This window comes from Podarcis cretensis, assembly GCF_951804945.1.
Source record: "Podarcis cretensis genome assembly, chromosome: 14".
NCBI classification, from domain to species: domain Eukaryota; kingdom Metazoa; phylum Chordata; class Lepidosauria; order Squamata; family Lacertidae; genus Podarcis; species Podarcis cretensis.
In genome coordinates, this window is record NC_137183.1 from 405,678 (window position 1) to 422,286 (window position 16,609).

Sequence of the window (16,609 nt, forward strand, 5' to 3'; positions counted from 1 at the left end):
GAACCAGCAGCCCTCGACCTGGGTGGACTACCTACCGCTGGCCGAGTTTGCCTACAACAACACACAACACGTGTCCACGGGGGTGACACCGTTTTTCGCCAAAAATGGGCGACATCCCAGGACCTTCCCGGGCTTAGAGAAAGAGGGGGAAGGGGAGCCGCAGGGAGCAGAGGCATTGGCAGAGGAGTTACAGGAGGTCCATGAACAGCTCCGAAGGCAGTTGGAGCTAGCTAAACACATGTACAAAATGCAGGCAGACAGACACAGGAGAGTTGGGGAGGACATACGGGTAGGGGACTGGGTCTGGTTAGCAGCCCAGGCAGTGCCGGCCAGATCCTTAGCTAAGAAGAAGCTCGGACACAAGCAGCTAGGCCCGTACCAAGTCGAGGCACAGATCAACCCAGTGGCCTTTCGGTTGACACTACCGGAGGGATCCAGAATGCACCCGGTCTTTCATAGATCGGTGCTCACGCCCTACAAGGCACCTCACAGGTTTCAGGCGCCAGGGACAGCTCCTAGTCCGCTTAGAGACGCACCCACGATAGGGGGGTCGCCGAGGGCGGGGCCGCTCAACGAGGTCACGGAGATTTTGGACTCAAGATGGGGGGAAGAGGGGGTTGAATATCTCCTCGCAAGGGAAGGTACCCCGGCCAGCGCCAACAGCTGGGTACCGTACTATGCGGTGGAGGAGCACTACCTCAAAGACGAGTTCCACGCACTCTTCCCACACAGGCCCATGCCGGAGGATTATTTTGACGAATATCTTTTCACACCCACACTTTCAGCCAGCACGTTTCAGGGGTTCTCCTCAGCTGAGTAAACGGCGCCAGAGACTACCTCGCCGGAGGGGTCGATCTCAGACTTTGGTACGGAATGCTCTTATTGGTGGGACACTCAACCCGAGGAGGAGTGGCGCAGGGAACTGCTAAGAGGGCCCTGGCACGCAGACTCCCCAAAGGAAATGGGGGGACAGGAGGGCATGGACGGGTTGGGGGAGGACCCTGGGTTCGAGCACACCGGCAAAGAGATGGAAGCAGAGGAGATCGACGTCGATGTACCCGTCACGGACTGGCAGCATGCCAGGGGGGAAGAACTGTATCCGGCATGCACCCCCACAGCATTGGAGCACCCGGAACCCACGCCAGAAGAGGGGGAGGGGGGAGGGGGGGCTTCGAGGGGGGGGATGGATGTCAGGGACTCAGCGGGAGCGCAGGGAGGGGAGGAGACGGAGAGCGAGTGGGAGCAATCCGAGGGCAGCGTAGGAGAAGATGACAGCAGCCCGAGAGATTCCATGAGCCTCTCCAGCGAATCGGAAGATTCACAGAAGGGGGCGCCGATGGGCAGGGCAAGGGGCGACCCAAGGGGGACACCCCAGAAGCAAGGGGCCAGCGGGGACTCCCAGAGCAGCAGTTGGAAATCAGGACCAGCTTCCCCACCAGAGCGTAGTGGGGGGGAGGAGTCCCAGGTATCAGAGCCCACATATTCACCACCAGCGAGAGAAGATGAGTCAGGGTTGGCCACGCCTCCATCGGAGAGCGAGGGAACGGTCAAGAGGAAAGTTGCCGGCTGGGCACGCGCGCCAAGTTCAAATGTACAGGCGAGCGGCACAGAAGGTAGCCCGGATAGGGAACCAGGTCCTAAAGCCCGCCGGAAGGAGGGGGAAGAATCAGGGGGGTCAGCGTCAGAGGAGTCCAGAAAGGATGAAACCCTAGCGGGCAGGAGGGCCCAGAGGAGAAAGGAACTTAGGAAGAGGTGGAGCAAAGCGAGAGTCTTAAACTGGTGTGGAAGGGGCGGAGACTCAGACGGGACTTCGCCGGTCTAGGCTTTAAGACGTAGAGCTGCGCGCTGCGGCTTTGAAATGGAAACTAAACCTCAATAAAGACTTTTGTACATAACGACAGCCTGGCGTTGGTCCTCTGTGAGCTGGGACCTAGAGGCAGCTCTGACAATTGTTATATATAAAAGTCTTTATTGAAGTGCAGTTTCGATTTCAAAGCCGCGGCACGCAGCTCTACGTCTTAAACTCTAGACCGCTGAAGCTCCGTCTGAATCTCCTCCGCCCAGACACCAGTTTAAGACTCTAGCCTTGCTCCACCTCTTCCTTTGCTCTTTCCTCCTCTGGGTCCGCCTGTCCGCTGGGGTCTTGCCCTTTCTAGACTCTTCTGACGCTGAGTCCCCTGAGTCTTCCCCCTCCCTCCGGCGGGCTTTAGGACCTGGTTCCCAATCCGGGTTTCCTGCTGTGCCGCGCGCCTGTATATTCGAACTTGGCGCGCGTGCCCAGCCGGCAACCTTCCTCCTGACCGTTACACTGCTCCTGTCACTGCTTCCCCCTTCGGAGAGGCTAGTTGGACCTGACTTCCCCTCCGTTCCCTCACTCTGCGATGGAGGCGTGGCCAGCCCTGATTCATCTTCTCTCCCTGCTGGAGGAGAAGCTGGCCCTGATACATGGGACTCTTCCCCCCCACTACGCTCTGGTGGAGGAGCTGGTCCTGATCTCTCGCTGCTGCTTTGGGTGTCCCCGCTGGCCCCTTGCTTCTGGTGTGTCCCCCCTGGGACACCCCTTGCCCTGGCCATCGGCGCCCCCCTCTGGGAATCTTCTGATTCGCTGGAGAAGCTCATGGAATCTCTCGGGCCACTTTCATACTCCCCTACACTGCCCTCAGATTCTTCCCCTTCGCTCTCCATTTCCTCTCTCCCCTGTGCCTCTGCTCCTGAGCCCCTGACACTAAGGTTTTAGAGAAAAATTTAACAGTGATTGAGAGAGAGAGGTTTCAGAAGGAGACAGGTTTAACATTGGTTAAGAAGGTGAAATATCTGGGGGTTAATATGACTGCCAAGAATGTGAATTTATTTAAGGACAATTATGAAAAATGCTGGATGGAAGTGAAAAAGGATCTAGAAATATGGTCAAATTTGAAGCTTTCATCGCTAGGCCGTATTGCTGTTATAAAAATGAATGTATTGCCAAGAATGTTGTTTTTATTTCAAACATTGCAAATTTTGGATAAAATGGACTGTTTCAAGAAGTGGCAGAGAGATATTTCTAGATTTGTCTGGCAGGGCAAGAAACTCAGAATAAAATTTAAAATATTAACTGATGCAAAAGAAAGAGGTGGACTTGCCCTGCCAGACCTCAAACTGTACTATGAATCAGCTGCTTTTTGCTGGCTGAAAGAATGGCTGCTTCTTGAAAACACAGACATTTTGGATTTAGAAGGCTTCAATAATGTATTTGGGTGGCATGCATACTTGTGGTATGATAAGGTCAAAGCACATAAAGCGTTTAAAAACCATATTGTCAGGAAAGCATTGTTTAATGTCTGGACAAGATATAAGGACTTATTTGAAAATAAAACCCCAAGGTGGTTGTCACCGATGGAAGCGAAGGCTCAGAAAAAGCTCAATATGGAGGCCAAATGGCCGAAATATTGGGAAATTTTAGAACAAGAGGGAGATAAATTAAAATTGCAGAGCTTTGAAAAATTAAGAAACAAAGTGCGAGATTGGCTTCATTATTATCAAATAATGGAGGCATACAACGTGAACAAGAAAATTGGCTTCCAGGTGGAAAAATCAAAATTGGAAATAGAACTGTTAGATCCCAAAACTAAGATTCTGTCAAGAATGTATAACTTGCTGTTGAAATGGAATACTCAGGATGAAACGGTGAAATCTGCCATGATTAAATGGGCACAAGATGTGGGTCACAACATTATGCTGGCTGACTGGGAACAGTTATGGACCACTGGTATGAAGTTCACGGCATGTAATGCCTTAAGAGAGAATATTATGAAAATGATATACAGGTGGTACATGACACCGGTCAAGCTTGCAAAAATATATCATTTGCCTGATAATAAATGCTGGAAATGCAAAGAGATTGAAGGTACATTCTTTCACCTTTGGTGGTCGTGCCCAAGGATTAAGGCTTTCTGGGAGATGATTTATAACGAAATGAAAAAGGTATTTAAATATACTTTCCTGAAGAAACCAGAGGCCTTTCTTCTGGGCATGGTTGGCCAATTGGTGCCAAAGAAGGACAGAATTTTTTTTATGTATGTGTCAGGAAACTGCCATCAGAAGAACAGGTGGTGGAAGGGTTCCAGGAGGATAGAAGAGACTCAGCAGCAGAAGAGGGAACCAGTAGGGGGGGAGCAGGAGCTTCAAGGGACAGGAAGTCGGAGGGAAGGCTCTGGGACACTTCCAGTGAGAACAGTGAGGAGGTATCAAGGCCCCTTTTAGCGACCCCCACCCCTCGCCGGAAGCTGTCACGCAGGGAATCTAGGAGACGCGTTTCCGTCAAGCAGCTTTTATGCTGGAAGCGTTTCCGCAAGCGCCCACTGTCGGATTCTACCAGTGACTGACGGAGCCATGTCCAAGGGCTCCGCTCAAGGCAGAGCTTTGCTATGTTAAGCAAACTCCGAGGGACTAACCCTTTTACGCACAAGTAGCTCATTGTCCCATCACAGCAATCCGACAGTCCCTGAAAGCACTTGTGCAAGGAGAGGCATCATGAGCAATCCAACCGGAGCCAGAGAAGGGGGAGCAGCTGCAGCCGTTCCAAGCCTGGAAGAAAGGTACAGGATGTTGGAGGTTCAGTTAGCCCTGCAAACGGCTAGGCTTGAGTAGAGGAGGGCTCACGATGCAGAGAAGGGAAAAGCCACCCAAGTCTCAAGGAAGGTGCCGGGACTGGTGCAGAAATTTGGGAGTGATCCCAGGAACTATCAAGCCTTTAGGACAGAAATGCAATATGCCCTTAATCTGCAGTTTGATGATTTTCCGGATGAGGAATCGAGGGTGGCGTTTGTGATTGGCCATCTAGAAAAAGGGGCGAGAGACTGGGTGAGACCCCTGATGGCAGCCAATAACGAGGTCCTAAAGGACACAAGGAAGTTTTTTCGCGCCATGGATCTGATGTTCTCCAGTGAGATCGAGGAGGGAGTGGCGCGCAGACAGTTAATGGCGTGTAAGCAAGGGAACCGATCTGTCCGTGAGTACTGGACTGAGTTCACCATGCTGATCCATAAATTAAATTGGGATTTGTCTGCGGAACCGATACAAATGCTGTTCGAAGAAGGATTATCTTCGGCAGTAAAAGATGAACTTTCCCTAAAGATGAACTTTCCCTAAACGGTTGGGACCCTTTGAGGTCACACAACAGGTTAACCCAGTAGCATTCAAACTCAGATTGCCCAGTCACATGAAATTGCACCCAGTATTTCACAGATCATTACTGTCACCGTACCGAGAGGGACGGGAGTGGGGGGAACGTGAGAGGGGGGTCACCCAAACACCTGTCATTGAAGAGAGAGAACGCAACGTGGAAGTGGCAGGAATCATTGATTCCAGGTGGAAGGGGAATCGGGTGGAATACTTGGTAGAATGGGAGGGGGAGGAAGAGTCAGAAAACACGTGGGTGCCGGCGTAAGAAGTCCACGACGAGGTTTTGATAGAAACGTTCCATCAGCGTTTCCCAAGAAAACCGCAGCCGGTGGAGCGATTTAGGAGGGAATACTTCGGAACCACTGATGAGGAAGGGGTGTTTGAAGGGTTTCCAGAGTCAGGGAGTGAGGAGGCGGCATACTCCGACGAAGAAGAGGAAGACGGGGAAGGAAATGGAAGGCAGTGGCTAGAAGTGTTTGAATCCTCTGAGGACGAGGAGAGTTCCTTCCGAGGCTTTCCAGCCTCACCGCCTGTAGAAGAGGAGACGGGAGGGGGCGGAGGGGGGCCTGGAGGGGAGGTGGATGTCAGGAAACTGCCATCAGAAGAACAGGTGGTGGAAGGGTTCCAGGAGGATAGAAGAGACTCAGCAGCAGAAGAGGGAACCAGTAGGGGGGGAGCAGGAGCTTCAAGGGACAGGAAGTCGGAGGGAAGGCTCTGGGACACTTCCAGTGAGAACAGTGAGGAGGTATCAAGGCCCCTTTTAGCGACCCCCACCCCTCGCCGGAAGCTGTCACGCAGGGAATATAGGAGACGCGTTTCTGTCAAGCAGCTTTTATGCTGGAAGCGTTTCCGCAAGCGCCCACTGTCGGATTCTACCAGTGACTGACGGAGCCATGTCCAAGGGCTCCGCTCAAGGCAGAGCTTTGCTATGTTAAGCAGACTCCGAGGGACTAACCCTTTTACGCACAAGTAGCTCATTGTCCCATCACAGTATGCAACAACAGCAGCAGGAATACTCATCGCAAAGTACTGGAAGACACAAGATCCACCCACCAGTGAAGAAGGGCAGATGAAGGTGATGGAGTACATGGAACTGGCGGAAATGACTGGCAGAATCCGAGACCAGGGAGAAGAGTCAGTAGAAGAAGATTGGAAGAAATTTAAAGATTATTTACAGAAACATTGTAAAATTAAGGAATGTTAGAAGGATGCTGGAATGAAGTTTTGTGGTTTAGCAGTAATGTTATAGAAATAAGTAAAATCAGATTATGAATAGGTGAGAATGTAAAGTCACAACATATTAAGATGAATTATTAAGATAAAAGTAAAGATGGAAAGGATTTGCTGAAATTGCTAATTGAATTAGACTACAAAAAGGAGAGGTGAGGAGGTCAGGGAAACAAGTAAATAAAAGACAAGACATGGAAAAATTGAAATGTTTTCAATTGTTTTTTATTTTTCTGTATTTTGTATTTTTTGGGTTTTTTTTCTTTCTCATTTCTGTAACTTTTTTTGAATCTTTAATAAATATTTTTTTTAAAAAAGAGCTCACTGCTCATTCCAACCCTAGAGAGGATGTAAGAAAGAAGCAGGCTGTTGGAGGACAGCTGAGAAGCAATTGAGCTTGGTGGAGCAGTGCCCCAGTCCCCCTTAAGGACAAGCCTCCACTGACAGGGAGCAAGAAGGAATTTTAAATGGGGAACTACAATATTGGCATGGGAACTACAATAGCTCAATTTTGCAATTTGTCTACCCTACTTAATATTTACCATTAAGGAAAGTATAAAGTCATGGAGTAAATCCATTCAGCTTGTTGATGTGAAGCAGCAGGCCTCAATCTGATACTGCAAGTGTTATGGAATTATTGAATATTCAGAAGTATACCTCTCCACCACTCCTTAGTCAGGCTAGTTTTGGGCATTTATGGCAAGATTATCCCAAGTGGAAAGGAATAATATATTTTCACTGTTATGTATTCAGTAGTCTGTCTTTACCTGAGCTTGAGTCTGGACTAAGGATTCTGAGCTCCTGTGATAATTTGATAAATTGATTTGATAAATGATGTCCAATCACAGAACATTTCAGGATTGGGCCTCTGCCATTGGCCCTTGAACTCTGAGTTGTGATTTGCAGCTTGGAAGTTTAGATACGTAAACGTAATAGGCCATATAGTAACATTTGCAAAGCTATCTACTCGAAACTACTTTTCAAAAATTAGATACAGCTTCTTATAATGCCAAAATCAACATCACATGCATAGTAGTCTCCGCTGCAATGCAGAGAATTACAATGCTAGATAGGTCAACACTTTTAAAAACCCGCTCTGATACCAACAAGAGTCATAGGAGGATTTATGTTTCCTTTGAGTACAACTACATGACAGCCAAAATTGAAAAAATAACAAGACACCATTGGTATATTCTGAAAGAAATTCCTGGCTGTGAAGTCTTTCCCTGCCTCGCCAAACGACATACTAGATCACTTAGGGATACGTTAGTACACACTGACTTAAAACACACATCTACACAGTAGACCTTGACAACAGGTTTTTTTCAAATGTGGACATTGCACCACATGTAGGTTTGCATTACTAGTAAAAGAATAGTTAAGACTTCAACTTTACCATACAGTCATGTGTGCCACAGCACGGGTTGTTGATATAATTAAGTGCCCTTGTGGCTTACTGTATGTTGGGCAAATCATAAGACCTATCAGGACCTATCAGAGCATCGCAGTAGGATCAGAAACAAAAACGTAGATGCATCTTTGGTACAGCACTTCATTCAGGAATCACATACTGAAGATGATCTAACATTTTTTGTTCTTTAGGCTTACCAGGGTTAAGCAAGGAAGGTTCTACAACAGAAAGAAAGTAGGTTTGTTTTCCTATGGAATATGCTTCATCCTTTATGGTTAAACACTAAATTACCGTAGATTATAGTTGTTTTCTTAAGTTATATGTTGGAAAAACCTTTATGACCATATAGTATGCCTGTTGTAACAATTTACTGTTTGTAGTATGTCATTGAACAATGTTCCTTTAAGAGTGAATTAACATGAATTATCTGCACTTGTTGCCTATTGGGTCACCATGACTGAGAATCCATTACGAATAAGCTTCATGTAGCTATTATATATAGTACTGGTATGTACATTTTTTATATCTTTGTATATTACTTTGGAATTTGTGTAGCTATTATATTACAAAGTGTCTATGTTTATATGATTTAGAACCATGCACAGCTGATGAAGCCCCCTCGGGCGAAACAGGGAAATATCCAGGAATCCTTGTCTTGTCTGCCTGTGCCAGTTTCCATCAGTGCCAAGTTCTTTTGTTTGCCAACCCAATCATCTTCATTAGACACTTAGAAGATTATTTCACGCCACTCTTCTAAGCAATAGGACAGACAACAAAATACAAGAGAAGATGAAGAAATTAGAAAATAATGTACTATTGTGCTGACAATATAGGACTTGTGTTTTGTACATACTGGACTTGGTGGTCAACTGGAAAGCTACATTTTAATATATTATGTCAATATGTTGATTTTGGCATTATAAGAAGCAGTATCTAGACTTCCGGTTGACAGCGATCCAAGCACAAGCGGGGATTTTCCCTCTTGGGGAATCCCGGGTTTTTTGGAGGATTTGGGGGTGTCACAGGGTGCAGGGAGAGCGGGCTGCCCGGAGGCCATAGCTACCTCCAAGAAACGAAGCCCCGGGCTTGCAAGGAGAGCTCTCAATTCTCGATTTGGAAGAAATTCGGACTTAATTGGATGTAAAGAAGAAATTTAAATTAAGGAAAGAAACCGGATGGGAAAAAATTAAAATTTACAAGACCAGCTTTTATCCGCAATCAGCCAAAACGCATGGAACCAGCAAAGCGATCAAAAGTGAATGTAAGTTACCGCTTGCGGCTATTGTTTCTTCTCCCCTTCAACTGAATAAAAAATAACTTTTTTGGAAGATACAAATTAAATAAAGAAGATTTAAAGTAGAAGGGGGAGACAGAGGAATAAGACGGAGCTATTTAGGTCCTTTTTGAAGCTTGTGAATTTGAGTTAAAGCAACTAGACTTTGGTGTCGTTGTAAAAATAAAAACTGCGTAACAGAAAGGGGATTTCCAGACTCCATTGTTAAAGACCAATGAATCTAGGAGACTGTCTGATGTTTGCCGATGAAAGAAGACTTTTAAATTGACTTATAAATTGATCTGGACTACCTATATTGGACTGGATATATTTTGGTTCACCTTTCAGGGTTTAATTTTTTCTGTTGCATTTTCTTTTTATTAAAATATTTGAGCAAATTTATGACGGTGATTGTTTGGGAACTTTTGCCTCTGGTGGTCAGAAGAGATATAACAACTTGTTTTTTTCTGGGACTTTTATTTTTTGATGGGCAAACTTCTCTTGGCTTTTTGGATTAAAGAACTATTCGCAAATAATAATATAAGGATTTAGCCTAATTGGTGGCAGAAGATTGGGTTTTGACATCAACATCTAAGGAATTTTTCCCTATAGTTCCTCCTGGACTCAGCGGTTGTTAAGAGTTGTTTATATTCAAAATAAATATTTGCACAGTTGGATTAGCCTAATTGGTGGCAAGAAGATCTCTACGGACATTTCCAACTGTTGGGACTTAACCTGATTCTATCTGTTTCAAATTTATAATTTTTTATGTTTAAATTTGGATTGAACTGGATGGATTTTGATTGATATAAGAATTGTTTTGGGGGAGAATATAAGTACATATTGGGGTTGGAACCATTTAAAATTGGGAGGTAGTGGGATTGACCTAACGGAAAAGTGATTTGGTTGGAGAAATTAAAAGTGGGAGGAAATGTCTCATACATCGAAGAAAGCTGGGGAGGGAGGAACACTGGGAGAAAGAAGAGGTTCAAAACCTGAGGCAGATTTCAAAGCCGAAATTTTAAAAATGTTTGCAGAAATCAGACAAAGTGAAAAGAATTTAGAGGATAAATTGGAACATGTAGATACTAGAATTGAGCAGGTGGACAATAAAATTGGGAAAATGGACCAAAAAATTGATGATACAGTAAAAGAATTGAAAGGCCAAATAAAAGAAGTTATTAAGAGAACACAATCTGTTGAGGAAGGATTAAAAAGGACAAAAGTGGAGATGAAAGAAGTGAAAAAGGAGGAGGAGAAGATGAAGACAGGAATTTCAGAAATAAACAAAACACAGGAGGAGTTATGGGACGCAATCTCTATGAATGAATTGAGACAACGAGAGGTGAATTTAAGGCTGAGAGCAGTTCCAGAGATTCAAGGAGAAGATATTAAAGATAAATTAATAACGGAAATTGCTCAATGGTTGGAATTACAAAAAGAAGATGTGGAGAGGAGGGTTCAGAATGCATTTAGAATGAGAGTAAGGACAACCAAGACAAGGAAGGTCACAGGAGATTGCTTGATCACCTTTAAAGACAAAGATATGAGGAACCTAATACTCCAAAAAAATAGAGAGAAGCGATTGAACATTGATGGGAGTTACATAATTATTTTTAAAGACATACCAGTCAGATTGTTGAAACGGAGAGACCTGTATAAACCATTGGTTCAAATTCTGAAGAAAAATAAGATTGAATTCAAATGGGAATTCCCTCAGGGGATTTCCTTTGTATATAAAAGCAAGAGACACAGACTAACAAGCCCCGAAGAAACAAGTAAGTTTCAGAGAAGATATAAAGAATTAATGGTAGAGGAGGAGGAAGAAGAAGGAGCGGTAGGAGGAACTGACCCAATGGGAGGAAAAATTTCAAAAGGAAAGTACAAAAAGAACAGAGAGACGGATGAGGAAGAGGAGGAGAAAGAAGAGAATGAAGAAGAAGATGAGGAGGAGGAAGAAAAAGAAGATCGTTTATAAAAATGTAAACCGGAATAAAATTTTATATTTTTAATCAGCAGAAAATATGGCATTGAAATTATGGAATTGGAATATTAATGGAATGAATGAGAAGAAGAAAAGAAATAACATTGAACAATGTCAGGGGTTCAGGAGCAGAGGCACAGGGAAGAGAGGAGATGGAGAGCGAAGGGGAAGAATCCGAGGGGAGCGTAGGAGAAGAGGACAGTCGACCGAGGGATTCCATGAGCCTCTCCAGGGAACCAGAAGATTCACAGAAGGGGGCGCCAGTGGCCAGGGGTAGGGGGTTCCCAAGGGGAACGCCCCAGGAGCAAGGGGGCAGCAGGGACTCCCAGAGCAGTAGTTGGAAATCAGGACCAGCTTCCCCACCAGAGCAGAGTGGGGGGGGAAGAGTCCCAAGGATCGGGGCCAGTACATTCCCCACCAGGGAGAGAAGATAAGGCAGGGCTGACCACACCTCCATCGGAGAGTCAGACAACGGAGGGGAGGTCAAATCCGGCCAGTATCCCGGAAGAGGGAAGCAGTGACAGAAGTAGTGTAACGGTCAGGAGGAAGGTCACTGGGTTGGCGCGAGAGGCAAGTTCAAATGTACAGGAGCGCGGGACAGCAGAGAATGAGGATTGGGAACCGGGTCCTAAAGCCCGCCGGAGGGAGGGGGAGGAGCTGAGCGACTCAGCGTCGGAAGAGTCCAGAAAGGGCAATGCCCCAGCGGGCAGGAGGACCCAGAGGAGGAGAGAGCAGCGTAAAAGGTGGAGCAAGGCTAGGATCTTAAACTGGTGTCATAGGGGAGGAGACTCAGACGGTACTTCGCCGGTCTAGGATTAAGACGTAGAGCTGCGTGCTGCGGCTTTGAAATGGAGACTGAACCTCAATAAAGACTTTTGTACATAACGACAGCCTGGCGTTGGTCCTCTGTGAGCTGGGACCTAGGGGCAGCTCTGACAAACAATATTTAAAAAGGAAAAATTTGGATATCATCTGTCTCCAAGAAACCCATGTGGCAAGGAAACATAGAAAAATTCTGATTAATAATAGATTGGGAAATGAATTTATATCCTCAGATAAAGAAAAAAAGAGGCTGTCAGAGCTGCCTCCAGGTCCCAGCTCACAGAGGACCAACGCTAGGCTGTAGTTATGTACAAAAGTCTTTATTGAGATTCAGTCTCCATTTCAAAGCCGCAGCGTGCAGCTCTACGTCCCGACCTTAGACCGGCGAAGTCCTGTCTGAGTCTCCTCCCCCTCCACACCAGTTTAAGACTCTCGCTTTGCTCCACCTCTTCCTAAATTCCTTTCTCCTCTGGGCCCTCCTGCCCGCTAGGGTCTCATCCTTCCTGGACTCCTCTGACGCTGACCCTGACGATTCTTGCCCCTCCTTCCGGCGGGCTTTAGGACCTGGTTCCCTATCCGGGCTACCTTCTGTGCCGCTCGCCTGTACCTTTGAACTTGGCGCGCGCGCCCAGCCTGCAACTTTCCTCTTAACCGTTAACTCGCTCTCCGATGGAGGCGTGGTCCACCCTGACTCATCTTCTCTCGCTGGTGGTGCATGTGTGGGCTCTGACACCTGGGACTCCTCCCCCCCACTACGCTCTGGTGGGGAAGCTGGTCCTGATTTGCAACTGCTGCTCTGGGAGTCCCCGCTGGCCCCTTGCTTCTGGGGTGTCCCCCTTGTGTCGCCCCTTGCCCTGCCCATCGGCGCCCCCTTCTGTGAATCTTCCGATTCGCTGGAGAGGCTCATGGAATCTATCGGGCTGCTGTAATATTCTCCTACGCTGCCCTCGGATTGCTCCCCCTCGCTTTCCATCTCCTCTCCTCCCTGCGCTCCCGCTGAGTCCCTGACATCCATCCCCCCCTCGAAGCCCCCCTCCCCCCCTCCCCCTCTTCTGGCATGGGTTCCGGGTGCTCCAATGCTGTGGGGGTGCATGCCGGATACCGGTCTTCCCCCCTGGCATGCTGCCAGTCCGCGACGGGTACATCGACGTCGCTCTCCTCCGCTTCCATCTCGTTGCCGGCGTGCTCGAAACCTGGATCCTCCCCCAACCCGTCCATGCCCCCTTGTTCCCCCATTTCCTCTGGGTAGTCTGCGTGCCAGGGCCCTCTGAGCAGTCTCCTGCGCCACTCCTCCTCGGGTTGAGTGTCCCACCAATAAGAGCGCTCCGCACCCAAGTCTGAGACCGACCCCTCCGGCGAGGTAGTCTCTGGAACCGTCTCCTCAACCGAGGAGAACCCCTGAAACGTACTGGCTGAGAGTGTGGGGGTGAAAAGATATTCGTCAAAATAATCCTCCGGCATGGGCCTGTGTGGGAAGAGTGCGTGGAACTCGTCTTTGAGGTAGTGCTCCTCCACCGCATAGTACGGCACCCAGCTGTTGGCGCTGGCCGGGGCACCTTCCCTTGCGATGAGATATTCGACTCCCTCTTCCCCCCATCTCGAGTCCAAAATCTCTGTCACCTCGTTGAGTGGCCCCGCCCTCGGCGACCCCCCTGTCATGGGTGCATCTCTAAGCGGACTGGGAGCTGTCCCTGGCTCCTGAAACCTGTGAGGTGCCTTGTAGGGCGTTAGCACCGATCTATGAAAGACCGGGTGCATTCTGGAACCCTCCGGTAGTGTCAAACGGAAAGCCACTGGGTTGATCTGTGCCTCGACTAGGTAAGGGCCCAACTGCTTGTGTCCTAGCTTCTTCTTAGCTAAGGACCTGGCCGGCACTGCCTGGGCCGCTAACCAGACCCAGTCCCCTACCCGTATGTCCTCCCCCACTCTTCTGTGTTTGTCTGCTTGCATCTTGTATACGTGTTTTGCTAGGTCTAACTGTCTACGGAGCTGTTCATGGACCTCCTGTAACTCCTCTGCCAATGCCTCTGCTCCCTGTGGCTCCCCCTCCCCCTCTTTCTCTAAGCCCGGGAAGGTCCTGGGATGTCGCCCGTGGTTGGCAAAAAACGGTGTCACCCCCGTGGACACGTGTTGTGTGTTGTTGTAGGCAAACTCGGCCAGGGGCAGATAGTCCACCCAGGTCGAGGGCTGCTGGTTGGCGTAACATCTCAGGTACTGCTGCATGACGGCGTTGACCCTCTCCGCTTGTCCGTTGGTCTGCGGGTGTCTTGCCGACGCTAGGTTGACCTTGACGTTCAGGATCCCCATCAGCTTCCGCCAGAAACTCGAGATGAACTGGCGCCCCCTGTCAGACAGGATAGACCGTGGCAGGCCGTGTACCTTGAACACGTGGTCTATGAACAGCTTGGCCGTCTGTTCCGCTGTGGCCACCTTCGCGCAAGGAATGAAGTGCGCCATCTTGGTGAACATGTCGACTACCACGAGTACTGCTGTTTTGCCCCTCGAGCTGGGCAGGTCAGTGACAAAGTCCAAGGCTACCCTCTCCCACGGTTCGGACGGGGTCGGTAGCGGTTCTAACAGTCCCGCCGGCGGTCTGTGGACTGGCTTGGCCCTTTGGCAGGTGTCGCACCTCGTGACGTATTCCGCGACTTCTCCCCGCATCTTGGGCCACCAAAAGTCTCTGGCTACTAATTCCACCGTCTTTTCCTTGCCGAAATGTCCGGCGCTGGGTGCGTCGTGTAGCTGTTGCAGTACTGTCGCGCGGAGTTCATCTCCCGGTACGTAGATGGCCCCCTTGCGGAGGAGCAGTCCGTCGCGTATCTGGAACTCGTCGTCCTTTGCCGTGCCGCTGCGCACCTCCTCCATCTTGGAGCGCGCGAAGGAATCTGTTCGCAGCTCGCGCCGTATCGCTTCCAGGTCTATTGTGGCAGAAGCGCATGCCCACGCCTTGGGTGCGAAAATGTGTTTAGCCGCTACCGGTGCTGCTTCCTCCAGATACTGCGGCTTCCTGGATAGCGCATCAGCCATGACGTTGTTGTCTCCGGGGATATATTCTATCCTGAAGTCGAAATCCGCAAAGAACTCCGCCCAGCGGATGTGTCTCTGGTTCAGGAACCGCGCCGTGCGCCAGAACTCCAGGTTCTTATGGTCCGTGCGAACTTGCACCGTGTGTTTGGCTCCGATGAGGAAGTGCCGCCACGCCTTGAATGCTGCATGAATGGCCAGCAACTCTCTGTCCCAGATGGTGTAGTTCTGCTCCGACTTGCTGAGTTTCCTGGAGTAGAAAGCACACGGCCTCCAATCCCCTTGCGGGTCTTTCTGCAACAGGACTGCCCCCACGGCTCTGTCGGAGGCATCCGTCTCCACCCTCATGGGCTTGCTGGGGTTCACATGCAGCAGTTGTTCCTCGGAAGCGAAAAGACGCTTGAGTTTCTGAAAGGACTGCTCCGCCTGGTCCGTCCAGATGAACTTCTTCTTCTTGGAGCTGAGGGTGTCCGTGATGGCCGCCGTCTGCATAGCGAAACCCTTGATGAACTTGCGATAAAAGTTAGCAAAGCCGACAAACCTCTGGACCTCCTTCCGATTGCACGGGCTCTTCCAGTCCAGTACTGATCGTACCTTGGCGCTGTCCATGGCGATTCCCTTGTCGGACAGCTTGTAGCCCAGGAAATCCACCTCCGTCATGTCGAACTGGCATTTCTCCAGCTTGGCGTAAAGCCTGTGCTCCCGTAGTCTTTGCAGGACTTCCTTGACATCTCTCTCGTGAGCCTCCTGCGATTCCGAGAAGATCAGAATGTCGTCCAGGAAGCAGACGCACTTCTTGTATAGGAGCCCCGCTAACACGTGATGCATGAAGGCTTGGAAGCAGTGGGAGCCATTTTGTAAACCGAAAGGCATAACCCTATACTCATAGGTGCCCAAGGGCGTGAACATGGCCGTCTTCCACTCGTCGCCCTCCCGCATGCGTATAAGATTGTACGCCCCTCGTAGATCCAGCTTGGTGAAGATGCGTCCCTTTCTCACCGTCGCGAGCAAGTCGTCGATCTTGGGCATCGGGAAAGCCGTGGGCTTGGTTTTCGAATTTAAAATTCTGAAATCAACTACAAGCCTCTTCTGGGGCGTGTCTTTTTTCTTCACAAAGAAAACAGGACTGCCCCCCACTGCTTTGGATTCTCGGATGAATCCCCGCTTCAAATTGTGATCTATGAACTCCCTGAGCTCTTGCAGTTCGTCTTCAGACATGGAGTACAGTTTTCCGGTCGGCAGCGTTGCCCCCGGCAGGAGGTCAATCTTGCAGTCGTAGGGTCTGTGGGGAGGCAGCTTGTCCGCTTCCTTCTCGCAGAAGACCTCCAAAAACGCCTTGTACTTGTCGGGTACAGCTTGCAGCATGCCCAGTTGTAGCTGTGGGTCATCCTCTTGCCCCTCGTCCTCCTGGTTAGTCATGATGCAATGTTCTGCGCAGTAGGAGGAGCAGAAGGTCAATTTACGCTGGTACCATGCCAATGCCGGGCTGTGCCTGTCCAACCAGCTCATGCCCAACACTATGGGCGTGTCTGACAGTTGGGTGACGTTGAAGCTGATGACTTCGCGATGATTTCCAATGCGCATTACCATTGGCGGCGTTTGCTGTACCACCTGTCCCCCCAGCAATTCTCTTCCATCGACTGTCACTACTTTCAGAGGCATCGTGGCAGGCAGGAGCGCTATGCTATGTTGCTTGATGAAATCC